Raw genomic sequence first — 27,694 nt, forward strand, 5'->3', positions numbered from 1 at the left:
TGGGAAACCATTGAGCCTAAGTTCCTTTGAGTCTGGCTTACTTCGCTTAATATGATTTTTTCTAAGTCTTTCCATTTCCTAACAAATGGGGCGATGTCCGTTTTTTCTGACAGCAGCATAGAATTCCATCGTGTACAAATACCACATCGTGTGGATTCATTCATCAACTGAGGGACATCTAGTTTGGTTCCATATCTTTGCTGTGGTGAATAATGCTGCAATGAACATTGATGTGCTAGTGGATTTAGTATGCCCTAGTTTCTGGAGGGTTGGGTAAATGCCAAGTAGTGGAATTGCTGGGTCATAGGGGAGCTCTATGTTTAGCCTTTTGAGGCACTGCCATACTGCTTTCCATAGTGGTTGAAGGAGTTTGCACTCCCACCAACAGTGTAGTAGTGCTGATTTAATCCTTGTAAGGGAGACTGGATGTTTGCATTGAACATGCCACGGCACTGTTCTACCTCCAAAGATTTGTGGTGTGTAAACACGGTTTTGTTCTTCCACATGCAACTTCGTTTTATCACTTTTTATTTCATTGTGGTCTTTGATCCAGTACAACGGAGACTGTCCTTACAACGACATTGCTCTGTCTGCTAAGATTTTTTCGTGTGTAAACGTGGTCATTTATTGTTCCACAAGCAACTTCAATGTATCTGCTTTTACTTCTTGTAGAACATTTCAAATGTAATGGATACTGGATCTGTGCGTTTGAACTTCCTACAGCATTGTTCTATCTGGTGAGAACTTTTTTGTCTAAGCGGGATAGTTTATTCTTCCTCATGCCACTTCAGTGTATCTGCTTTTATTTCATTGTGGTCTTTGATCCAGTACAAAGGAGAATGAATTTACACCGACATTGCTCTATCTGTTAGGTGTTTTTGAGGTCTTTATACTTCCACTTGCAACTTCAATGTATCTGCTTTTACTTTTTCGAGGTCTTTAATCCAGTATGAGGGAGTCTGGATTTTTGCTTTTTAAAAAATTTTTATTGTAATTAATGAAAGGGTTACATGATATTTGCCAGATAGGAGGTGCATTAATTCACATACATTGATACCCTTTCACATGTCTTGGTACCCATCTCCGTCCCCCCACCCACCACCCACCCCCCGTCTTGGTTTTCCCCCCTTCCCTATCAAATTTCACATAACCAAATACAAATATATCAGATAACAAAGTGAGATACTATAACAATTTGAGATACCCAAGACACAGCAAAGGAGATGAAAGATACACTTTAGTGTATCTGCTTTTATTTCATAGTGGTCTTTGATCCAGTACAACCGACACTGCACTTCCCCCGACATTACTCTATCTGCTAAGAATTGTTAAGTGTAAATGAGGTCTTTTATTTTTCCACATGCAACTTCAATTTACCTGCTTTTCCTTCTTCAAGGTCTTTCATCCAGTGTAATGGATCCTGGATTATTCCTTTGAACTTCCTACAGCATTGATCCATCTTCAAAGAACTATTTTTCTTTTTTTAAATTTTTTATTGTAATTAATAAAAGGGTTACATGATATTTGCCAGCTAGAAGCTGCATTAATTCATATACATTGATACCCTTTCACATGTCTTGGTACCCATTACCCTCCCCCCCCCACCCGCTACCCATCTTGGTTTTCCCCCCTTCCTATCAAATTTCAAATAACCAAATACAAATAAAATCAATATATCAGATAACAAAGTGAGATATTGTAACAATATGAGATACCCAAGGGACAGCAAAGGAGATGAGAGACATCATAGTACATTAAGAACAACCATCATTCGTTATATGGCTTTTGTTTCAATATCCTGGAGGTCCTTTCAATTAGCTTCATACTATATGGCCTTATGTAACAAGATTTTGCTCTATTGCAGATCTCTGCTAGGAGAGCCCAAGGTTTCTACTGGTTATGACAGATGAGGGAAACCATTGAGCCTACGTTCCTTTGAGGCTGGCTTACTTCACTTCATATTATTTTTTCCTAAGTGATTCCATTTCCTAGCAAATGGGGCAATGTCATTCTTTCTGACAGCAGCATAGAATTCCATTGTGTACAAATACCACAACTTGTTGGTCCACTCATTAACTGAGGGACATCTAGGTTGGTTCCATATCTTTGCTATGGTGAATAGTGCTGCAATAAACATTGTTGTACTAGTGGACTTAGTATGCCATTGTTTCTGGATGGTTGGGTAAATGCCAAGTAGTGGAGTTGCTGGGTCATAGGGGAGTTCTATGTTTAGCCTTTTGAGGCACTGCCACACTGCTTTCCATAGTGGTTGAACGAGTTTGCACTCCCACCCACAGTGTAGACCTATTTCTTTGATGAACATCGATGCAAAACTTCTCAACAAAATACTGGCCAACCGTCTACAACAACTCATCAAAAAAATATACAGTATGACCAAACTGGATTCATCACAGGGAGGCAAAGCTGGTTCAACATACGCAAATCAATTAATATAATTCAACCCATCAACAGGAGCAAGGACAAAAATCACATGATTGTCTCAATAGACGCGGAAAAGGCATTTGACAAGATCCAACACCCCTTTATGTTAAAAGCTCTGGAGAAACCAGGAATCCAAAGAACTATTTTACTAAGTGGGGTATTTTATTCTTCCTCATGCAACTTCATTGTATCTGCTTTTATTTCATCGTAGTTGTTTATCCAGTACAACGGAGACTGTCCTTCCACCAACATTGTACTATCTACTAAGATTTGATCTGTCTCAATGTGGTCATTTATTCTTCCACAAGCAACTTCAATGTACCTGCTTTTACTTCTTGGAGGATTTCAAGTAGTGTAATGGATACTAGATTTTTACTTTGAACTTCCCGTGGCATTGTTCTATCTACTCAGAACTTTTTTGTCCTAGAGGCTATTTTATTCTTCATCATACAACTCCCGAATATCTGCTTTTATTTCACCGTGATCTTTGTTCGAGTAAAACTGAGACGGTGCTTCCACCGACATTGCTCTATCAGCTAAGAATTGTTAAGTGTAAATGAGGTCTTTCATTCTTCCAAAAGCAACCCCAGTGTATCTATTTTTTCTATTAGTGGACTTTCATCCAGTATAATGGAGACTGGATTTTTGCATTGAAGTTCCAGGGCATTGTTGTATCTGTTAAGTTTTGTTCTGTGTAAAGGTCGTTTTCTTCTTCCACAAGCAACTTCATTTTATCAGCTTTTATTTCATCCAAGTCTTTGATCCTGTATAACGGGGAATGTACTTCCACCGTCATTGCTCTATCTCCTAATAATTGTTCTGTCTAAACGGGGCATTTAGTCTTGCACAAGAGACTTCAGTGTATCTTCTTTTACTTCTTGGAGGATTTCATCCAGTGTATTGGGTACTGGATTTTTCTGTTCAACATCCTACGGCATTGTTCTATCTCCTAAAATCTTTTTTGTCTAAGCGTGGTATTTTATTCTTCCTCATGCAACCTCAGTGTATCTGGTTTGATTTCATCGTGGTCTTTTATCCAGTACAACGGAGACTGTGCTTCCACTGATATTGCTCTATCAGCTAAGATTTATTTGTTCTGTCTAAACCCGGTCATTTATTCTACACAAGCAACTTCAATGTATCTGCTTTTACACTTGGAGGATTTCATCCAGTGTAATGGATACTGCATTTTTGCGTTGAACTACCTACGGCATTGTTCTATTTGCTAAAAGATTTTTTTCTAAGCGGGGAATTTTTTTCTTACTCATGCAACCTCAGTCTATCTGCTTTTATTTCATAGTGGTGTTTCTTGCTGCACAACGGACACTGTGCTTCCACAGATATTGCTCTATTAGCTGAGATTTCTTCTGTCTAAATGCGGTCATTTATTACACACAAGCAACTTCAGTGTATCTGCTTTTACTTCTTGGAGGATTTCATCCAGTTTAATGGATACTGGCTTTTTGCGTTGAACTTCCCGTGGCATTGTTCTATCTGCTAAAAACTTTTTTTGTCTAAGCGGGGTATTTTATTCTTCCTCCTGCGACTTCAGTGTATCTGCTTTTATGTCATCGTGGTCTTTGAGCGAGTACAATGGAAGCTGTACTACCACCAACATTGCTCTATCTGGTAAGATTCATTCTGTCTAAACGTGGTCATTTATTCTTCCACAAGCAACTTCAATGTATCTGCTTTTACTTGTTGGATTTCATTCATTGTAATGGATACTGCATTTTTGCTCTGAACTTCCTACAGCATTGTCCTATGTGCTAAGAATTTTTTTTCTTGTTTTAAGTATTTTTTCATGTAATTAGTAGAAGGGTACATGATATTTGCCAGAGAGAAGGTACATTAATTCACATACATTGATACTCTTCCACATGTCTTGGTCCCCATTACCCTCTCTCCCACCCCCATCCTGGTTTTCCACCCGTCCCTGTCCAATTTCAAGTAACCAAATACAAATGTATCCAATATATCACATAACAAAATGAGATATTGTGACAATATGAGATAACAAAGGAACAGCAAAAGAGATGAGAGATAACATAGCACCTTAAGGACAGCAATCATTCCTTATATGGCTTTTGTTTCAATATCCTAGAGGTCCATTCAATTAGCTTCATACTATATGGCCTTATGTATCAGGTTTTTCCTCTATTGCAAATCTTTGCTATTAGAGCCCAAGGTTTCTACTGGTTATGATGAATGAGGGAAACCATTGAGCCTAAGTTCCTTTGAGTCTGGCTTACTTCGCTTAATATGATTTTTTCTAAGTCTTTCCATTTCCTAACAAATGGGGCGATGTCGTTTTTTCTGACAGCAGCATAGAATTCCATCGTGTACAAATACCACATCGTGTGGATTCATTCGTCAACTGAGGGACATCTAGTTTGGTTCCATATCTTTGCTGTGGTGAATAATGCTGCAATGAACATTGATGTGCTAGTGGATTTAGTATGCCCTAGTTTCTGGAGGGTTGGGTAAATGCCAAGTAGTGGAATTGCTGGGTCATAGGGGAGCTCTATGTTTAGCCTTTTGAGGCACTGCCATACTGCTTTCCATAGTGGTTGAAGGAGTTTGCACTCCCACCAACAGTGTAGTAGTGCTGATTTAATCCCTTGTAAGGGAGACTGGATGTTTGCATTGAACATGCCACGGCACTGTTCTACCTCCAAAGATTTGTGGTGTGTAAACACGGTTTTGTTCTTCCACATGCAACTTCGTTTTATCACTTTTTATTTCATTGTGGTCTTTGATCCAGTACAACGGAGACTGTCCTTACAACGACATTGCTCTGTCTGCTAAGATTTTTTCTGTGTAAACGTGGTCATTTATTGTTCCACAAGCAACTTCAATGTATCTGCTTTTACTTCTTGTAGAACATTTCAAATGTAATGGATACTGGATCTGTGCGTTGAACTTCCTACAGCATTGTTCTATCTGGTGAGAACTTTTTTGTCTAAGCGGGATAGTTTATTCTTCCTCATGCCACTTCAGTGTATCTGCTTTTATTTCATTGTGGTCTTTGATCCAGTACAAAGGAGAATGAATTTACACCGACATTGCTCTATCTGTTAGGTGTTTTTGAGGTCTTTATACTTCCACTTGCAACTTCAATGTATCTGCTTTTACTTTTTCGAGGTCTTTAATCCAGTATGAGGGAGTCTGGATTTTTGCTTTTTTAAAAAATTTTTATTGTAATTAATGAAAGGGTTACATGATATTTGCCAGATAGGAGGTGCATTAATTCACATACATTGATACCCTTTCACATGTCTTGGTACCCATCTCCGTCCCCCCACCCACCACCCACCCCCCGTCTTGGTTTTCCCCCCTTCCCTATCAAATTTCACATAACCAAATACAAATATATCAGATAACAAAGTGAGATACTATAACAATTTGAGATACCCAAGACACAGCAAAGGAGATGAAAGATACACTTTAGTGTATCTGCTTTTATTTCATAGTGGTCTTTGATCCAGTACAACCGACACTGCACTTCCCCCGACATTACTCTATCTGCTAAGAATTGTTAAGTGTAAATGAGGTCTTTTATTTTTCCACATGCAACTTCAATTTACCTGCTTTTCCTTCTTCAAGGTCTTTCATCCAGTGTAATGGATCCTGGATTATTCCTTTGAACTTCCTACAGCATTGATCCATCTTCAAAGAACTATTTTTCTTTTTTTAAATTTTTTATTGTAATTAATAAAAGGGTTACATGATATTTGCCAGCTAGAAGCTGCATTAATTCATATACATTGATACCCTTTCACATGTCTTGGTACCCATTACCCTCCCCCCCACCCGCTACCCATCTTGGTTTTCCCCCCTTCCCTATCAAATTTCAAATAACCAAATACAAATAAAATCAATATATCAGATAACAAAGTGAGATATTGTAACAATATGAGATACCCAAGGGACAGCAAAGGAGATGAGAGACATCATAGTACATTAAGAACAACCATCATTCGTTATATGGCTTTTGTTTCAATATCCTGGAGGTCCTTTCAATTAGCTTCATACTATATGGCCTTATGTAACAAGATTTTGCTCTATTGCAGATCTCTGCTAGGAGAGCCCAAGGTTTCTACTGGTTATGACAGATGAGGGAAACCATTGAGCCTACGTTCCTTTGAGGCTGGCTTACTTCACTTCATATTATTTTTTCCTAAGTGATTCCATTTCCTAGCAAATGGGGCAATGTCATTCTTTCTGACAGCAGCATAGAATTCCATTGTGTACAAATACCACAACTTGTTGGTCCACTCATTAACTGAGGGACATCTAGGTTGGTTCCATATCTTTGCTATGGTGAATAGTGCTGCAATAAACATTGTTGTACTAGTGGACTTAGTATGCCATTGTTTCTGGATGGTTGGGTAAATGCCAAGTAGTGGAGTTGCTGGGTCATAGGGGAGTTCTATGTTTAGCCTTTTGAGGCACTGCCACACTGCTTTCCATAGTGGTTGAACGAGTTTGCACTCCCACCCACAGTGTAGACCTATTTCTTTGATGAACATCGATGCAAAACTTCTCAACAAAATACTGGCCAACCGTCTACAACAACTCATCAAAAAAATTATACAGTATGACCAAACTGGATTCATCACAGGGAGGCAAAGCTGGTTCAACATACGCAAATCAATTAATATAATTCAACCCATCAACAGGAGCAAGGACAAAAATCACATGATTGTCTCAATAGACGCGGAAAAGGCATTTGACAAGATCCAACACCCCTTTATGTTAAAAGCTCTGGAGAAACCAGGAATCCAAAGAACTATTTTACTAAGTGGGGTATTTTATTCTTCCTCATGCAACTTCATTGTATCTGCTTTTATTTCATCGTAGTTGTTTATCCAGTACAACGGAGACTGTCCTTCCACCAACATTGTACTATCTACTAAGATTTGATCTGTCTCAATGTGGTCATTTATTCTTCCACAAGCAACTTCAATGTACCTGCTTTTACTTCTTGGAGGATTTCAAGTAGTGTAATGGATACTAGATTTTTACTTTGAACTTCCCGTGGCATTGTTCTATCTACTCAGAACTTTTTTGTCCTAGAGGCTATTTTATTCTTCATCATACAACTCCCGAATATCTGCTTTTATTTCACCGTGATCTTTGTTCGAGTAAAACTGAGACGGTGCTTCCACCGACATTGCTCTATCAGCTAAGAATTGTTAAGTGTAAATGAGGTCTTTCATTCTTCCAAAAGCAACCCCAGTGTATCTATTTTTCTATTAGTGGACTTTCATCCAGTATAATGGAGACTGGATTTTTGCATTGAAGTTCCCAGGGCATTGTTGTATCTGTTAAGTTTTGTTCTGTGTAAAGGTCGTTTTCTTCTTCCACAAGCAACTTCATTTTATCAGCTTTTATTTCATCCAAGTCTTTGATCCTGTATAACGGGGAATGTACTTCCACCGTCATTGCTCTATCTCCTAATAATTGTTCTGTCTAAACGGGGCATTTAGTCTTGCACAAGAGACTTCAGTGTATCTTCTTTTACTTCTTGGAGGATTTCATCCAGTGTATTGGGTACTGGATTTTTCTGTTCAACATCCTACGGCATTGTTCTATCTCCTAAAATCTTTTTTGTCTAAGCGTGGTATTTTATTCTTCCTCATGCAACCTCAGTGTATCTGGTTTGATTTCATCGTGGTCTTTTATCCAGTACAACGGAGACTGTGCTTCCACTGATATTGCTCTATCAGCTAAGATTTATTTGTTCTGTCTAAACCCGGTCATTTATTCTACACAAGCAACTTCAATGTATCTGCTTTTACACTTGGAGGATTTCATCCAGTGTAATGGATACTGCATTTTTGCGTTGAACTACCTACGGCATTGTTCTATTTGCTAAAAGATTTTTTTCTAAGCGGGGAATTTTTTTCTTACTCATGCAACCTCAGTCTATCTGCTTTTATTTCATAGTGGTGTTTCTTGCTGCACAACGGACACTGTGCTTCCACAGATATTGCTCTATTAGCTGAGATTTCTTCTGTCTAAATGCGGTCATTTATTACACACAAGCAACTTCAGTGTATCTGCTTTTACTTCTTGGAGGATTTCATCCAGTTTAATGGATACTGGCTTTTTGCGTTGAACTTCCCGTGGCATTGTTCTATCTGCTAAAAACTTTTTTTGTCTAAGCGGGGTATTTTATTCTTCCTCCTGCGACTTCAGTGTATCTGCTTTTATGTCATCGTGGTCTTTGAGCGAGTACAATGGAAGCTGTACTACCACCAACATTGCTCTATCTGGTAAGATTCATTCTGTCTAAACGTGGTCATTTATTCTTCCACAAGCAACTTCAATGTATCTGCTTTTACTTGTTGGATTTCATTCATTGTAATGGATACTGCATTTTTGCTCTGAACTTCCTACAGCATTGTCCTATGTGCTAAGAATTTTTTTTCTTGTTTTAAGTATTTTTTCATGTAATTAGTAGAAGGGTACATGATATTTGCCAGAGAGAAGGTGCATTAATTCACATACATTGATACTCTTCCACATGTCTTGGTCCCCATTACCCTCTCTCCCACCCCCATCCTGGTTTTCCACCCGTCCCTGTCCAATTTCAAGTAACCAAATACAAATGTATCCAATATATCACATAACAAAATGAGATATTGTGACAATATGAGATAACAAAGGAACAGCAAAAGAGATGAGAGATAACATAGCACCTTAAGGACAGCAATCATTCCTTATATGGCTTTTGTTTCAATATCCTAGAGGTCCATTCAATTAGCTTCATACTATATGGCCTTATGTATCAGGTTTTTCCTCTATTGCAAATCTTTGCTATTAGAGCCCAAGGTTTCTACTGGTTATGATGAATGAGGGAAACCATTGAGCCTAAGTTCCTTTGAGTCTGGCTTACTTCGCTTAATATGATTTTTTCTAAGTCTTTCCATTTCCTAACAAATGGGGCGATGTCGTTTTTTCTGACAGCAGCATAGAATTCCATCGTGTACAAATACCACATCGTGTGGATTCATTCATCAACTGAGGGACATCTAGTTTGGTTCCATATCTTTGCTGTGGTGAATAATGCTGCAATGAACATTGATGTGCTAGTGGATTTAGTATGCCCTAGTTTCTGGAGGGTTGGGTAAATGCCAAGTAGTGGAATTGCTGGGTCATAGGGGAGCTCTATGTTTAGCCTTTTGAGGCACTGCCATACTGCTTTCCATAGTGGTTGAAGGAGTTTGCACTCCCACCAACAGTGTAGTAGTGCTGATTTAATCCCTTGTAAGGGAGACTGGATGTTTGCATTGAACATGCCACGGCACTGTTCTACCTCCAAAGATTTGTGGTGTGTAAACACGGTTTTGTTCTTCCACATGCAACTTCGTTTTATCACTTTTTATTTCATTGTGGTCTTTGATCCAGTACAACGGAGACTGTCCTTACAACGACATTGCTCTGTCTGCTAAGATTTTTTCTGTGTAAACGTGGTCATTTATTGTTCCACAAGCAACTTCAATGTATCTGCTTTTACTTCTTGTAGAACATTTCAAATGTAATGGATACTGGATCTGTGCGTTGAACTTCCTACAGCATTGTTCTATCTGGTGAGAACTTTTTTGTCTAAGCGGGATAGTTTATTCTTCCTCATGCCACTTCAGTGTATCTGCTTTTATTTCATTGTGGTCTTTGATCCAGTACAAAGGAGAATGAATTTACACCGACATTGCTCTATCTGTTAGGTGTTTTTGAGGTCTTTATACTTCCACTTGCAACTTCAATGTATCTGCTTTTACTTTTTCGAGGTCTTTAATCCAGTATGAGGGAGTCTGGATTTTTGCTTTTTTAAAAAATTTTTATTGTAATTAATGAAAGGGTTACATGATATTTGCCAGATAGGAGGTGCATTAATTCACATACATTGATACCCTTTCACATGTCTTGGTACCCATCTCCGTCCCCCCACCCACCACCCACCCCCCGTCTTGGTTTTCCCCCCTTCCCTATCAAATTTCACATAACCAAATACAAATATATCAGATAACAAAGTGAGATACTATAACAATTTGAGATACCCAAGACACAGCAAAGGAGATGAAAGATACACTTTAGTGTATCTGCTTTTATTTCATAGTGGTCTTTGATCCAGTACAACCGACACTGCACTTCCCCCGACATTACTCTATCTGCTAAGAATTGTTAAGTGTAAATGAGGTCTTTTATTTTTCCACATGCAACTTCAATTTACCTGCTTTTCCTTCTTCAAGGTCTTTCATCCAGTGTAATGGATCCTGGATTATTCCTTTGAACTTCCTACAGCATTGATCCATCTTCAAAGAACTATTTTTCTTTTTTTAAATTTTTTATTGTAATTAATAAAAGGGTTACATGATATTTGCCAGCTAGAAGCTGCATTAATTCATATACATTGATACCCTTTCACATGTCTTGGTACCCATTACCCTCCCCCCCACCCGCTACCCATCTTGGTTTTCCCCCCTTCCCTATCAAATTTCAAATAACCAAATACAAATAAAATCAATATATCAGATAACAAAGTGAGATATTGTAACAATATGAGATACCCAAGGGACAGCAAAGGAGATGAGAGACATCATAGTACATTAAGAACAACCATCATTCGTTATATGGCTTTTGTTTCAATATCCTGGAGGTCCTTTCAATTAGCTTCATACTATATGGCCTTATGTAACAAGATTTTGCTCTATTGCAGATCTCTGCTAGGAGAGCCCAAGGTTTCTACTGGTTATGACAGATGAGGGAAACCATTGAGCCTACGTTCCTTTGAGGCTGGCTTACTTCACTTCATATTATTTTTTCCTAAGTGATTCCATTTCCTAGCAAATGGGGCAATGTCATTCTTTCTGACAGCAGCATAGAATTCCATTGTGTACAAATACCACAACTTGTTGGTCCACTCATTAACTGAGGGACATCTAGGTTGGTTCCATATCTTTGCTATGGTGAATAGTGCTGCAATAAACATTGTTGTACTAGTGGACTTAGTATGCCATTGTTTCTGGATGGTTGGGTAAATGCCAAGTAGTGGAGTTGCTGGGTCATAGGGGAGTTCTATGTTTAGCCTTTTGAGGCACTGCCACACTGCTTTCCATAGTGGTTGAACGAGTTTGCACTCCCACCCACAGTGTAGACCTATTTCTTTGATGAACATCGATGCAAAACTTCTCAACAAAATACTGGCCAACCGTCTACAACAACTCATCAAAAAAATTATACAGTATGACCAAACTGGATTCATCACAGGGAGGCAAAGCTGGTTCAACATACGCAAATCAATTAATATAATTCAACCCATCAACAGGAGCAAGGACAAAAATCACATGATTGTCTCAATAGACGCGGAAAAGGCATTTGACAAGATCCAACACCCCTTTATGTTAAAAGCTCTGGAGAAACCAGGAATCCAAAGAACTATTTTACTAAGTGGGGTATTTTATTCTTCCTCATGCAACTTCATTGTATCTGCTTTTATTTCATCGTAGTTGTTTATCCAGTACAACGGAGACTGTCCTTCCACCAACATTGTACTATCTACTAAGATTTGATCTGTCTCAATGTGGTCATTTATTCTTCCACAAGCAACTTCAATGTACCTGCTTTTACTTCTTGGAGGATTTCAAGTAGTGTAATGGATACTAGATTTTTACTTTGAACTTCCCGTGGCATTGTTCTATCTACTCAGAACTTTTTTGTCCTAGAGGCTATTTTATTCTTCATCATACAACTCCCGAATATCTGCTTTTATTTCACCGTGATCTTTGTTCGAGTAAAACTGAGACGGTGCTTCCACCGACATTGCTCTATCAGCTAAGAATTGTTAAGTGTAAATGAGGTCTTTCATTCTTCCAAAAGCAACCCCAGTGTATCTATTTTTCTATTAGTGGACTTTCATCCAGTATAATGGAGACTGGATTTTTGCATTGAAGTTCCCAGGGCATTGTTGTATCTGTTAAGTTTTGTTCTGTGTAAAGGTCGTTTTCTTCTTCCACAAGCAACTTCATTTTATCAGCTTTTATTTCATCCAAGTCTTTGATCCTGTATAACGGGGAATGTACTTCCACCGTCATTGCTCTATCTCCTAATAATTGTTCTGTCTAAACGGGGCATTTAGTCTTGCACAAGAGACTTCAGTGTATCTTCTTTTACTTCTTGGAGGATTTCATCCAGTGTATTGGGTACTGGATTTTTCTGTTCAACATCCTACGGCATTGTTCTATCTCCTAAAATCTTTTTTGTCTAAGCGTGGTATTTTATTCTTCCTCATGCAACCTCAGTGTATCTGGTTTGATTTCATCGTGGTCTTTTATCCAGTACAACGGAGACTGTGCTTCCACTGATATTGCTCTATCAGCTAAGATTTATTTGTTCTGTCTAAACCCGGTCATTTATTCTACACAAGCAACTTCAATGTATCTGCTTTTACACTTGGAGGATTTCATCCAGTGTAATGGATACTGCATTTTTGCGTTGAACTACCTACGGCATTGTTCTATTTGCTAAAAGATTTTTTTCTAAGCGGGGAATTTTTTTCTTACTCATGCAACCTCAGTCTATCTGCTTTTATTTCATAGTGGTGTTTCTTGCTGCACAACGGACACTGTGCTTCCACAGATATTGCTCTATTAGCTGAGATTTCTTCTGTCTAAATGCGGTCATTTATTACACACAAGCAACTTCAGTGTATCTGCTTTTACTTCTTGGAGGATTTCATCCAGTTTAATGGATACTGGCTTTTTGCGTTGAACTTCCCGTGGCATTGTTCTATCTGCTAAAAACTTTTTTTGTCTAAGCGGGGTATTTTATTCTTCCTCCTGCGACTTCAGTGTATCTGCTTTTATGTCATCGTGGTCTTTGAGCGAGTACAATGGAAGCTGTACTACCACCAACATTGCTCTATCTGGTAAGATTCATTCTGTCTAAACGTGGTCATTTATTCTTCCACAAGCAACTTCAATGTATCTGCTTTTACTTGTTGGATTTCATTCATTGTAATGGATACTGCATTTTTGCTCTGAACTTCCTACAGCATTGTCCTATGTGCTAAGAATTTTTTTTCTTGTTTTAAGTATTTTTTCATGTAATTAGTAGAAGGGTACATGATATTTGCCAGAGAGAAGGTGCATTAATTCACATACATTGATACTCTTCCACATGTCTTGGTCCCCATTACCCTCTCTCCCACCCCCATCCTGGTTTTCCACCCGTCCCTGTCCAATTTCAAGTAACCAAATACAAATGTATCCAATATATCACATAACAAAATGAGATATTGTGACAATATGAGATAACAAAGGAACAGCAAAAGAGATGAGAGATAACATAGCACCTTAAGGACAGCAATCATTCCTTATATGGCTTTTGTTTCAATATCCTAGAGGTCCATTCAATTAGCTTCATACTATATGGCCTTATGTATCAGGTTTTTCCTCTATTGCAAATCTTTGCTATTAGAGCCCAAGGTTTCTACTGGTTATGATGAATGAGGGAAACCATTGAGCCTAAGTTCCTTTGAGTCTGGCTTACTTCGCTTAATATGATTTTTTCTAAGTCTTTCCATTTCCTAACAAATGGGGCGATGTCGTTTTTTCTGACAGCAGCATAGAATTCCATCGTGTACAAATACCACATCGTGTGGATTCATTCATCAACTGAGGGACATCTAGTTTGGTTCCATATCTTTGCTATGGTGAATAATGCTGCAATGAACATTGATGTGCTAGTGGATTTAGTATGCCCTAGTTTCTGGAGGGTTGGGTAAATGCCAAGTAGTGGAATTGCTGGGTCATAGGGGAGCTCTATGTTTAGCCTTTTGAGGCACTGCCATACTGCTTTCCATAGTGGTTGAAGGAGTTTGCACTCCCACCAACAGTGTAGTAGTGCTGATTTAATCCCTTGTAAGGGAGACTGGATGTTTGCATTGAACATGCCACGGCACTGTTCTACCTCCAAAGATTTGTGGTGTGTAAACACGGTTTTGTTCTTCCACATGCAACTTCGTTTTATCACTTTTTATTTCATTGTGGTCTTTGATCCAGTACAACGGAGACTGTCCTTACAACGACATTGCTCTGTCTGCTAAGATTTTTTCTGTGTAAACGTGGTCATTTATTGTTCCACAAGCAACTTCAATGTATCTGCTTTTACTTCTTGTAGAACATTTCAAATGTAATGGATACTGGATCTGTGCGTTGAACTTCCTACAGCATTGTTCTATCTGGTGAGAACTTTTTTGTCTAAGCGGGATAGTTTATTCTTCCTCATGCCACTTCAGTGTATCTGCTTTTATTTCATTGTGGTCTTTGATCCAGTACAAAGGAGAATGAATTTACACCGACATTGCTCTATCTGTTAGGTGTTTTTGAGGTCTTTATACTTCCACTTGCAACTTCAATGTATCTGCTTTTACTTTTTCGAGGTCTTTAATCCAGTATGAGGGAGTCTGAATTTTTGCTTTTTTAAAAAATTTTTATTGTAATTAATGAAAGGGTTACATGATATTTGCCAGATAGGAGGTGCATTAATTCACATACATTGATACCCTTTCACATGTCTTGGTACCCATCTCCTTCCCCCCACCCACCACCCACCCCCCGTCTTGGTTTTCCCCCCTTCCCTATCAAATTTCACATAACCAAATACAAATATATCAGATAACAAAGTGAGATAATATAACAATTTGAGATACCCAAGACACAGCAAAGGAGATGAAAGATACACTTTAGTGTATCTGCTTTTATTTCATAGTGGTCTTTGATCCAGTACAACCGACACTGCACTTCCCCCGACATTACTCTATCTGCTAAGAATTGTTAAGTGTAAATGAGGTCTTTTATTTTTCCACATGCAACTTCAATTTACCTGCTTTTCCTTCTTCAAGGTCTTTCATCCAGTGTAATGGATCCTGGATTATTCCTTTGAACTTCCTACAGCATTGATCCATCTTCAAAGAACTATTTTTCTTTTTTTAAATTTTTTATTGTAATTAATAAAAGGGTTACATGATATTTGCCAGCTAGAAGCTGCATTAATTCATATACATTGATACCCTTTCACATGTCTTGGTACCCATTACCCTCCCCCCCACCCGCTACCCATCTTGGTTTTCCCCCCTTCCCTATCAAATTTCAAATAACCAAATACAAATAAAATCAATATATCAGATAACAAAGTGAGATATTGTAACAATATGAGATACCCAAGGGACAGCAAAGGAGATGAGAGACATCATAGTACATTAAGAACAACCATCATTCGTTATATGGCTTTTGTTTCAATATCCTGGAGGTCCTTTCAATTAGCTTCATACTATATGGCCTTATGTAACAAGATTTTGCTCTATTGCAGATCTCTGCTAGGAGAGCCCAAGGTTTCTACTGGTTATGACAGATGAGGGAAACCATTGAGCCTACGTTCCTTTGAGGCTGGCTTACTTCACTTCATATTATTTTTTCCTAAGTGATTCCATTTCCTAACAAATGGGGCAATGTCATTCTTTCTGACAGCAGGATAGAATTCCATTGTGTACAAATACCACAACTTGTTGGTCCACTCATTAACTGAGGGACATCTAGGTTGGTTCCATATCTTTGCTATGGTGAATAGTGCTGCAATAAACATTGTTGTACTAGTGGACTTAGTATGCCATTGTTTCTGGATGGTTGGGTAAATGCCAAGTAGTGGAGTTGCTGGGTCATAGGGGAGTTCTATGTTTAGCCTTTTGAGGCACTGCCACACTGCTTTCCATAGTGGTTGAACGAGTTTGCACTCCCACCCACAGTGTAGACCTATTTCTTTGATGAACATCGATGCAAAACTTCTCAACAAAATACTGGCCAACCGTCTACAACAACTCATCAAAAAAATTATACAGTATGACCAAACTGGATTCATCACAGGGAGGCAAAGCTGGTTCAACATACGCAAATCAATTAATATAATTCAACCCATCAACAGGAGCAAGGACAAAAATCACATGATTGTCTCAATAGACGCGGAAAAGGCATTTGACAAGATCCAACACCCCTTTATGTTAAAAGCTCTGGAGAAACCAGGAATCCAAAGAACTATTTTACTAAGTGGGGTATTTTATTCTTCCTCATGCAACTTCATTGTATCTGCTTTTATTTCATCGTAGTTGTTTATCCAGTACAACGGAGACTGTCCTTCCACCAACATTGTACTATCTACTAAGATTTGATCTGTCTCAATGTGGTCATTTATTCTTCCACAAGCAACTTCAATGTACCTGCTTTTACTTCTTGGAGGATTTCAAGTAGTGTAATGGATACTAGATTTTTACTTTGAACTTCCCGTGGCATTGTTCTATCTACTCAGAACTTTTTTGTCCTAGAGGCTATTTTATTCTTCATCATACAACTCCCGAATATCTGCTTTTATTTCACCGTGATCTTTGTTCGAGTAAAACTGAGACGGTGCTTCCACCGACATTGCTCTATCAGCTAAGAATTGTTAAGTGTAAATGAGGTCTTTCATTCTTCCAAAAGCAACCCCAGTGTATCTATTTTTCTATTAGTGGACTTTCATCCAGTATAATGGAGACTGGATTTTTGCATTGAAGTTCCCAGGGCATTGTTGTATCTGTTAAGTTTTGTTCTGTGTAAAGGTCGTTTTCTTCTTCCACAAGCAACTTCATTTTATCAGCTTTTATTTCATCCAAGTCTTTGATCCTGTATAACGGGGAATGTACTTCCACCGTCATTGCTCTATCTCCTAATAATTGTTCTGTCTAAACGGGGCATTTAGTCTTGCACAAGAGACTTCAGTGTATCTTCTTTTACTTCTTGGAGGATTTCATCCAGTGTATTGGGTACTGGATTTTTCTGTTCAACATCCTACGGCATTGTTCTATCTCCTAAAATCTTTTTTGTCTAAGCGTGGTATTTTATTCTTCCTCATGCAACCTCAGTGTATCTGGTTTGATTTCATCGTGGTCTTTTATCCAGTACAACGGAGACTGTGCTTCCACTGATATTGCTCTATCAGCTAAGATTTATTTGTTCTGTCTAAACCCGGTCATTTATTCTACACAAGCAACTTCAATGTATCTGCTTTTACACTTGGAGGATTTCATCCAGTGTAATGGATACTGCATTTTTGCGTTGAACTACCTACGGCATTGTTCTATTTGCTAAAAGATTTTTTTCTAAGCGGGGAATTTTTTTCTTACTCATGCAACCTCAGTCTATCTGCTTTTATTTCATAGTGGTCTTTCTTGCTGCACAACGGACACTGTGCTTCCACAGATATTGCTCTTTTAGCTGAGATTTCTTCTGTCTAAATGTGGTCATTTATTCCACACAAGCAACTTCAATGTATCCTCTTTTACTTCTTGGAGGATTTCATCCAGTTTAATGGATACTGGCTTTTTGCGTTGAACTTCCCGTGGCATTGTTCTATCTGCTAAAAACTCTTTTTGTCTAAGCGGGGTATTTTATTCTTCCTCCTGCGACTTCAGTGTATCTGCTTTTATGTCATCGTGGTCTTTGAGCGAGTACAATGGAAGCTGTACTACCACCAACATTGCTCTATCTGGTAAGATTCATTCTGTCTAAACGTGGTCATTTATTCTTCCACAAGCAACTTCAATGTATCTGCTTTTACTTGTTGGATTTCATTCATCGTAATGGATACTGCATTTTTGCCCTGAACTTCCTACAGCATTGTCCTATGTGCTAATAACTTTTTTTCTTGTTTTAAATATTTTTTGATGTAATTAATAGAAGGGCACATGATATTTGCCAGAGAGAAGGTGCATTAATTCACATACATTGATACTCTTCCACATGTCTTGGTCCCCATTACCCTCTCTCCCACCCCCATCCTGGTTTTCCCCCCTTCCCTGTCCAATTTCAAGTAACAAAATACAAATGTATCCAATATGTCAGATAACAAAATGAGATATTGTGACAATATGAGATAACAAAGGAACAGCAAAAGAGATGAGAGATAACATAGCACCTTAAGGACAGCAATCATTCCTTATATGGCTTTTGTTTCAATATCCTAGAGGTCCATTCAATTAGCTTCATACTATATGGCCTTATGTATCAGGTTTTTCCTCTATTGCAAATCTTTGCTATTAGAGCCCAAGGTTTCTACTGGTTATGATGAATGAGGGAAACCATTGAGCCTAAGTTCCTTTGAGTCTGGCTTACTTCGCTTAATATGATTTTTTCTAAGTCTTTCCATTTCCTAACAAATGGGGTGATGTAATTCTTTCTGACAGCAGCATAGAATTCCATCGTGTACAAATACCACATCGTGTGGATCCATTCATCAACTGAGGGACACCTAGGTTGATTCCATATCTTTGCTATGGTGAATAATGCTGCAATGAACATTGATGTGCTAGTGGATTTAGCATGCCTTAGTTTCTGGAGGGTTGGGTAAATGCCAAGTAGTGGAATTGCTGGGTCATAGGGGAGCTCTATGTTTAGCCTTTTGAGGCACTGCCATACTGCTTTCCATAGTGGTTGAAGGAGTTTGCACTCCCACCAACAGTGTAGTAGTGCTGATTTAATCCCGTGTAAGGGAGACTGGATTTTTGCATTGAACATGCCACGGCACTGTTCTATCTCCAAAGATTTGTGGTGTGTGAACACGGTTTTGTTCTTCCACATGCAACTTCCTTTTATCACTTTTTATTTCATTGTGGTCTTTGATCCAGTACAACGGAGACTGTCCTTACAACGACATTGCTCTGTCTGCTATGATTTTTTCTGTGTAAACGTGGTCATTTATTGTTCCACAAGCAACTTCAATGTATCTGCTTTTACTTCTTGTAGAACTTTTCAAATGTAATGGATACTGGATCTGTGCGTTGAACTTCCTACAGCATTGTTCTATCTGGTGAGAACTTTTTTGTCTAAGCGGGATAGTTTATTCTTCCTCATGCCACTTCAGTGTATGTGCTTTTATTCCATTGTGGTCTTTGATCCAGTACAAAGGAGAATGAATTTACACCGACATTGCTCTATCTGTTAGGTGTTTTTGAGGTCTTTATACTTCCACTTGCAACTTCAATGTATCTGCTTTTACTTTTTCGAGGTCTTTAATCCAGTATGAGGGAGTCTGGATTTTTGCTTTTTTAAAAAATTTTTATTGTAATTAATGAAAGGGTTACATGATATTTGCCAGATAGGAGGTGCATTAATTCACATACATTGATACCCTTTCACATGTCTTGGTACCCAACTCCTTCCCCCCACCCACCACCCACACCCCGTCTTGGTTTTCCCCCCTTCCCTATCAAATTTCACATAACCAAATACAAATATATCAGATAACAAAGTGAGATACTGTAACAATTTGAGATACCCAAGACACAGCAAAGGAGATGAAAGATACACTGAGTCTGGCTTACTTCACTTGATATGATTATTTCTAAGTCTTTCCATTTCCTATCAAATGGGGCGGCGATGTCATTCTTTCTGACGCGGGGTATTTTATTCTTCCGCATGCAACTTCATGTTATCAGCTTTTATTTCATCGAGGTCTTTGATCCTGTGTAACGGAGACTATACTTCCACTGTATTGCTCTATCTACTAAAATATCTGCTGTCTAAACCTCGTCATTTATTCTTTCACAAGCAACTTCAGTGTATTTCCTTTTACTTCTTGGAGGATTTCATCAAGTATAATGGAGACTGGATTTTTGCGTTGAGCATCCCTCGGCATTGTTCTATCTGCTAAGAGCTTTTTTTTATCTATGCAGGGTATTGTGTTCTTCCTCATGCAACTTCAGTTATCTGCTTTTATTTCATCGTGGTCTTTGATCCAGTACAACGGAGGCTGTACTTCCACCCACATAGCGCTATCTGCTCAGATATGTTCTGTCTAAATGCGGTTATTTATTCTTCCTGGAACAGCTTCAATATATCTGCTGTTACTTCTTGGAGGATTTCATCCCGTGTAATGGATACTGGATTTTTGCGTTGAACTTCATACGACATTGATCTATCTGCTAAGAACATTGTGTCTAAGCGGGGTATTTTATTATCTCTCCTTCGATTTCAGTGTATATGCTTTTATGTCATCGTGGTCTTTTAGCCAGTACAAAGGAGACTGTCCTTCCACCTACATTGTACTATCTGCTAAGATTTGCTCTGTCTAAACGTGGTCATTTATTCTTCCACAAACAACTTCAATGTACCTGCTTTTACTACTTTGAGGATTTCAACTAGTGTAATGGAAACTAGATTTTTGAGTTGAACTTCCCACGGCATGGTTCTGTCTATTAAAAACTTTTTTATCTAAGGGACTATTTTATTCTTCGTCATACAACTTCCGAATATCTGCTTTTATTTCATCGTGAGCTCTGATCTAGTGAAAAGGAGACGTTCCTTCCACCGACATTGCTCTATCAGCTAAGAATTGTTAAGTGAAAATGAGGTGTTTTATTCTTCCAAAAGCAACATCAATGTATCTGCTTTTACTTTTTTGCGGTCTTTCATCTTGTATAATGGAGAATAGATTTTTGTGTTGAACTTCCCAGGGCATTGTTCTGTCTCCTAAGTTTTGTTCTGTGTAAACTTCGTTTTCTTCTTCCACATGCAACTTCATTTTATCAGCTTTCTTTTAATCGACATATTTGATCCTGTGTAATGGAGACTGTACTTCCAAAATCATTGCTCTATCTACTAAGATTTGTTCTGTCTAAAAGTGGTCATTTATTCTTCCACAAGCAACTTCAATGTATCTCTTTTTACTTCTTGGAAGATTTCATCAAGTTTAATGGAGACTGGATTTTTGCTTTGAAAATCCCACGACATTGTTCTATCTGTTAAGAACTGTTTTGTCTCAGTGGGGTATTGTATTCTTCCTCATGCAACTTCAGTGTATCTGCTTTTATTTCATCAAGGTTTTTGATCCAGTACAAAGGAGACTGTACTTACACCGACATTGCTCTATCTGCTAAGAATTGTTAAGTGTCAATGAGGTCTTTTATTCTTCCATATGCAACTTCAATGTATCTGCTTTTAATTCTTCCAGGTCTTCAATCCAGTATTAGTGGACACTGGTTTTTGCGTTGAACATTCCACGGCATTGTTCTATCGGCTAAGACTTTTTTCGGTATATACGTGGTTTTGTTCTTCCACATGCAACTTCACGTTATCAGCTTTTATTTCATCGAGGTCTTTGATCCTGTGTAACGGAGACTATACTCCCACTGTCATTGCTATATGTACTAAGATTTGTTCTGTCTAAACGTGGTCATTTATTGTTCCACAAGCAACTTCAATGTATCTCTTTTTACTTCTTGGAGGATTTCATCAATTGTAATGGAGACTGGATTTTTGCATTGAACATCCCACGGCATTGTTCTATTGGCTAAAATCTTTTTTGTCTGAGCGGGGTATTTTATTCTTCCTCATGCAACCTCAGTGTATCTGGTTTTATTTCATCGTGGTCTTAGATCCAGTACAAAGGAGACTGTCCTTCCACCAACACTGTTCTATATGCTAAGATTTGTTCTGTCTAAACGTGGTCATTTATTCTTCCACAAGCAACCTAAATGTATCTGCTTTTACTTCTTTGAGGTCTTTCATCCAGTGTAGAGGACACTGGATTTTTGCTTGAACATCCCACGGCATTGTTCTATCGGCCAAGATTTATTCTGTGTATGCATCGTTTTCTTCTTCCACATGCAACTTCATTTGATCACCTTTTATTTCGTCGAGGTCGTTGATCCTGTGTAACGGAGACGGTACTTCTACTGTCATTGCTCTATCTACTAAGATTTCTGCTGTCTAAACGTGGTCATTTATTCTTCCACAAGCAACTTCAGTGTATTTCTTTTTACTTCTTGGAGGATTTCCTCAGGTATAATGGAGACTGGATTTTAGCGTTGAACATCCCACGGCATTGTTCTATCTGCTAAGAACTTTTTTGTCTAAGTGGGGTGTTGTATTCTTCCCCATGCAACTTCACTGTATGTGCTTTTCTTTCATCGTGGTCTTTGATCCAGTACAACCGAGTCTGTGCTTCCACCCACATTGCTCTATCTGCTAAGAATTGTTAAGCGTAAATGAGGTCTTTTATTCTTTTACATGCAACCTCAAAGTATCTGCTTTTACTTCTTAGAGGTCTTTCATGCATTATGATGGAATCTGGATTTTTGTGTTCAACTTCCCAAAGCTTTGTTCTCTCTGATAAGACTTGTTTTGTGTAAACGTGGTTTCCTTCTTCCACATGCAACTTCATTTTATCACCTTTTATTTCATCGAAGTCTTTGACCGTGTATAACGGAGAAAGTACTTCCACCGTCATTGCTCTATCTGTTAAGATTTGTTCTTTCTAAACGGGCATTTATTCATCCACAAGTGACTTCAATGTATCTTGTTTTACTTCTTGGAGGATTTCATTCAGTGTATTGGATACTAGATTTTTCCGTTCAACTTCCTACGGCATTGTTCTATCTGCTAAAATCTTTTTTGTCTAAGGGAGGTATTTTATTCTTCCTCATTCAACCTCAGTGTGTCTGGTTTTATTTCATTGTGGCCTTTGATTCAGGACAACGGAGACTATCCTTGCACCAACATCGTTCTACCTGCTAAGATTTATTCTGTCTCAACCTGGTCATTGATTCTTTCACAAGCAACTAGAATGTATCTGATTTACTTCTTCGAGGTGTTTCATACAGTATAGTGGACACTGGATTTTTGCGTTGGACATCCCACAGCATTGTTCGGTCGGCCTAGTTTCATTCTGTATATACGTGGTTTTCTTCTTCCCCATGCAACTTCACGTTATCAGCTTTTATTTCATCCAGGTCTTTGATCCTGTGTAACGGAGGCTGTACTTCCACCCACATAGCTCTATCTGCTAAGATGTGTTCTATTTTTTTCTACTGTTTATTTTCCTAGATTATTTTTCCTTTTTTTATTGTAATTAATGAAAGGGTTACATGATATTTGCCAGATAGAAGGTGAATTAATTCAATACATTGATACGCTTTCACATGTCTCAGTACCCAATTCCCTCCCCCCGACCCTCTCACCCATCTTGGTTTTCCCCCCTTCCCTGTCAAATTTCAAATAACCAAATACAAATAAATTCAATATATCAGATTACAAAGTGAGATACTGTAACAATATGAAATACCCAAGGGACAACAAACGAGATGAGAGAAAACATAGTACATTAAGGACAACAATCACTCGTTATATGGCTTTTGTTTCGATATCCTGGAGGTCCTTTCAATTAGCTTCATACTATATGGCATTATGTATCAAGATTTTGCTCTATTGCAGATCTCTGCTAGTAGAGCCCAAGGTTTCTACTCATTATGAAGAATGAGGGAAACCATTGAGCCTAACTTCCTTTGAGTCTGGCTTACTTTAGTCTGGCTTACTTACTTTGGATGGTTGGGTAAATGCCAAGTAGTGGAATTGCTGGGTCATAGGGGAGTTTTATGTTTAGTCTTTGGAGGCACTGCCATACTGCTTTCCATAGTGGTTGAATGAGTTTGCACTCCCACCAACAGTGTAGTAGTGATCCCTCCTGGCCACATCCCCTCCAGCATCTGTTGTTATTCGTTTTCCTGATCCTAGCCATTCTAACTGGAGTGAGGTGGAATCTTAGAGTTGTTTTGATTTGCATTTCTTTTATGACCAGAGATGTTGAGCATTTCTTCATGTGTCTATAGGCCATTTTTGTTTCTTCTTCAGAGAAGACTCTCTTTAAGTCTTTGGCCCATTTTTAATGGGATGGTTGTTACTTTGGAGGTTAGTTTTGGGGTGATTCAATTTTTTGAGTTGTTGATATATTTGAGATATGAGGCCTTTGTCCGTTGTTTGGTTGGTGAAGATCTTCTCCCACTCTGTAGGCTTCCTCATTAGTTTACTAGCTATGTCCTTTGCCATACAAAATCTCTGCAGTTTAATGCAGTCCCACTTATCCAGCCTTTCTCTGATTTGTTGTGATTCTTGGTCCTTATTAAGAAATTTTCGACCTGTGCCAAGGAGGCCTAGTGTATCTCCTATTCCTTCTTGTAAAGTTTTCAGTGTGTCAGCTTTTACCTCCAGGTCTTTCATCCATTTGGAGTTAATTCCAGTGCAAGGTGACAAAGAAGGATCCAGCTTTATTTTCCTGGAGGTGCTTATCCTGTTCTGCCAGCACAACTTGTTGAAGAGGCTGTCTTTCTTCCATTCTATTTTTTTGGCTCCCTTGTCAAAGATTAGGTGGCCATAGGTCTGTGGTTTAATATCTGGGTCCTCAGTTCTATTCCATTGGTCTTCAGGCCTGTTCCTGTGCCAGTACCAAGCTGTTTTGAGAATTATAGCTCTGTAATAGAGTCTAAAGTTTGGAATTGAAATTCCTCCAGCGCTGTTCTTTCTGCTAGGAAGTGTTTTTGCTATACGGGGTCTTTTATTATTCCATATGAAATTTTGAATTGACTCTTCTATTTCTTTAAAGAATGACATTGGTATGTTGATGGGTATTGCATTGAATTTGTAGATAGCTTTTGGCAAGATTGTCATTATCACAATGTTGATTCTTCCCATCCAGGGCATGGGAGGTTTTTCCATTTCCTTAGTTCTGCTTTAATTTCCTTTTTTAGGGTTTTTAAAGTTTTCATCAAAAAGGTCCTTTACATTCTTTGTTAAGCTAATTCCTAGGTACTTTTTTTTCTTTGAGGCTATTGTGAAAGGAGTTGCTTTCCTGATTATTGCCTCGTTCCTCTCACTGTTGGCATAAAGGAAGGCAGTTGATTTTTGAGGGTTGATTTTATAGCCTGCTGCACTTCCAAAGCTTTGAATCAGCTCAAGGAGCTTGGGAGTAGAGTCTATAGGATTGTTTAAATACAGAATCATGTCATCTGCAAAGAGGGATAGTTTTACTTCCTCTTTCCCCACTTGGATCCACTTTATGCTTGCTTCTTGCCTTATTGCACTGGCTAGGATTTGTAGTACTAGGTTAAAGAGGAGTGGAGAGAGTGGGCATCCTTGTCTCGTTCCTGATTTTAGAGGGAATGGCTTTAGATTTTCACCATTAAGTGTAATACTAGCAGTAGGTCTCATACACAGCCTTTATTACATTGAGGAATGTTCCATGGATTCCTAGTTTCTCCAGAGCTTTTAACATAAAGGGGTGTTGGATCTTGTCAAATGCCTTTTCCGCGTCTATTGAGACAATCATGTGATTTTTGTCCTTGCTCCTGTTGATGTGTTGAATTATATTAATTGATTTGCGTATGTTGAACCAGCTTTTCCTCCCTGTGATGAATCCAGTTTGATCATAGTGTATAACTTTTTTGATGAGTTGTTGTAGACGGTTGGCCAGTATTTTGTTGAGAAGTGTTGCATCGATGTTCATCAAAGAAATAAGTCTATAGTTCTCTTTCTTTGATGAATCTCTGTCTGGTTTGGGGATGAGGGTTATACTGGCTTCATAGAATGAGTTTGGTAAGGAACCTTCATTTTCAATTTCGTTGAAGAACTTGAGGAGTATTGGTGTGAGCTCTGCTTTGAAGACCTTATAGAATTCAGCTGTGAATCCATCTGGCCCTGGGCTTTTTTGGGTGGAAGTTCTCTAATTGCCATTTCTATTTCAGAGCTTGAAATAGGCCTGTTGAGTTCGCTTAGTTCTTCTTGGTTCAGTGTGGGTATGTTAATATTGGCTAGGAATTCATCCATTTCTTCTAGATTCTCAAATTTGTTGGCGTAAAGGTTTGAGAAGTATTCCCTCATGATCTTCTGGATCTTGGTAATTTCTGTCGTGATATTACCATTTTCATCTGCGATTTTGTTTATTTCGATATGCTCTCTTCTTTTTTGGTAAGATTTGCTAAGTACTTGTCAATTTTGTTAATTCTTTCAAAGAACCATCTCCTTGTTTTTTTATTCTTTCTATAGTTTTTTGGATTCCAAATCATTTAATTCTGCTTTGATTTTAGTAATTTGCTTTCTTCTACTGGGATTAGGGTTGGTTTGTTGCTCTTTTTCCAGCAGCTTAAGGTGGGACATTAATTTGTTGGTTTGCAATTTTTCCAACTTATTGTTGTAGGCATTCAGCGCTATAAATTTTCCTCTGAGTACTTCCTTTGCTGTGTCCCAAAGGAGTTGGTATTTTGTGTGCTCCTTACTGTTAAATTTCATAAACTGTTGGATTTCTGTTCTGATCTCTTCGATGACCCATTGGTGATTCAACAATGTGTTGTTCAGTCTCCATTAGTTACAGGGTTTTCATTGGTGGAGATGTGTGTTCAGTTCCAGTTTGATGCCTTTGTGGTCTGAGAGTGTGCATGGAATAATTTCAGTGTTTCTGAATGTGACCAGGTTTGTTTTATGGCCTAAGATGTGATCTATTTTGGAAAATGTTCCATGTGCTGCTGAGAAAAACGTATATTGTGTTGTTGCTGGGTGGAATATTCTGCAGATGTCTGTTAGATCTAGTTGGTCTATATAGTTGTTCAGTTCTAAGGTTTCTCTGTTGAGTTTTCGCCTTGTTGATCTGTCCATAGGTGAGAGTGGTGTGTTAAAGTCACCGACAATCACTGTATTTCGATCTATGTATGGTTTCAGTGTAAGTAAAGTTTGCTTGATGAAGTTCGGAGCTCCGGGATTGGGTGTGTAAATATTTAGGATCATTATGTCTTCCTGGAGGAAAGATCCCTTTAGTAGTATGTAGTAACCTTCTTTGTCTTTTCTTACTAATTTTAGTTTGAAGTCTATTTTATCTGATATGAGGATGGCAACTCCAGTCTGTTTATGGGGGCCGTTAACTTGATAGAGTTTATTCCAACCTCTCACTTTCAAAAGATGATTGTTTTTTTGGGTAAGATGTGTCTCTTGAAGACAGCAGTACGATGGCTCTTGCTTTTTGATCCAACTAGACAGCCTATGCCGTTTAATTGGAGAGTTAAGTCCATTGATATTGAAAGTTAGGATTGAGAGATATTTATTAGGTCCTACCATTTTTAAAAGTTTTTATTAGGGCCTGTGTCTTGACAGTTCTTGTGGTCCTTAGATGGTATGCTGTTTAGGTGCCATTTCTTTCCCTATATTGCATTTATTTTGGTTTTCTATGTATAGAACCTCTTTGAGAACTCTCTGTAGTGTTGGTTTTGTTGCGACATATTGTTGCAGCTTTTCCCTGGAATGGAATGTTTTTATTGTTCCCTCAGTTATGAATGGGAGCTTAGCTGGGTACAGTATTCTTGGTTGGTAGTTATTTGACTTAAGGGCATGATATATAT

Source organism: Megascapheus bottae, unplaced genomic scaffold, assembly GCF_031878675.1.
Source record: "Megascapheus bottae isolate mThoBot1 unplaced genomic scaffold, mThoBot2.hap1 HAP1_SCAFFOLD_142, whole genome shotgun sequence".
Taxonomy (NCBI): domain Eukaryota; kingdom Metazoa; phylum Chordata; class Mammalia; order Rodentia; family Geomyidae; genus Megascapheus; species Megascapheus bottae.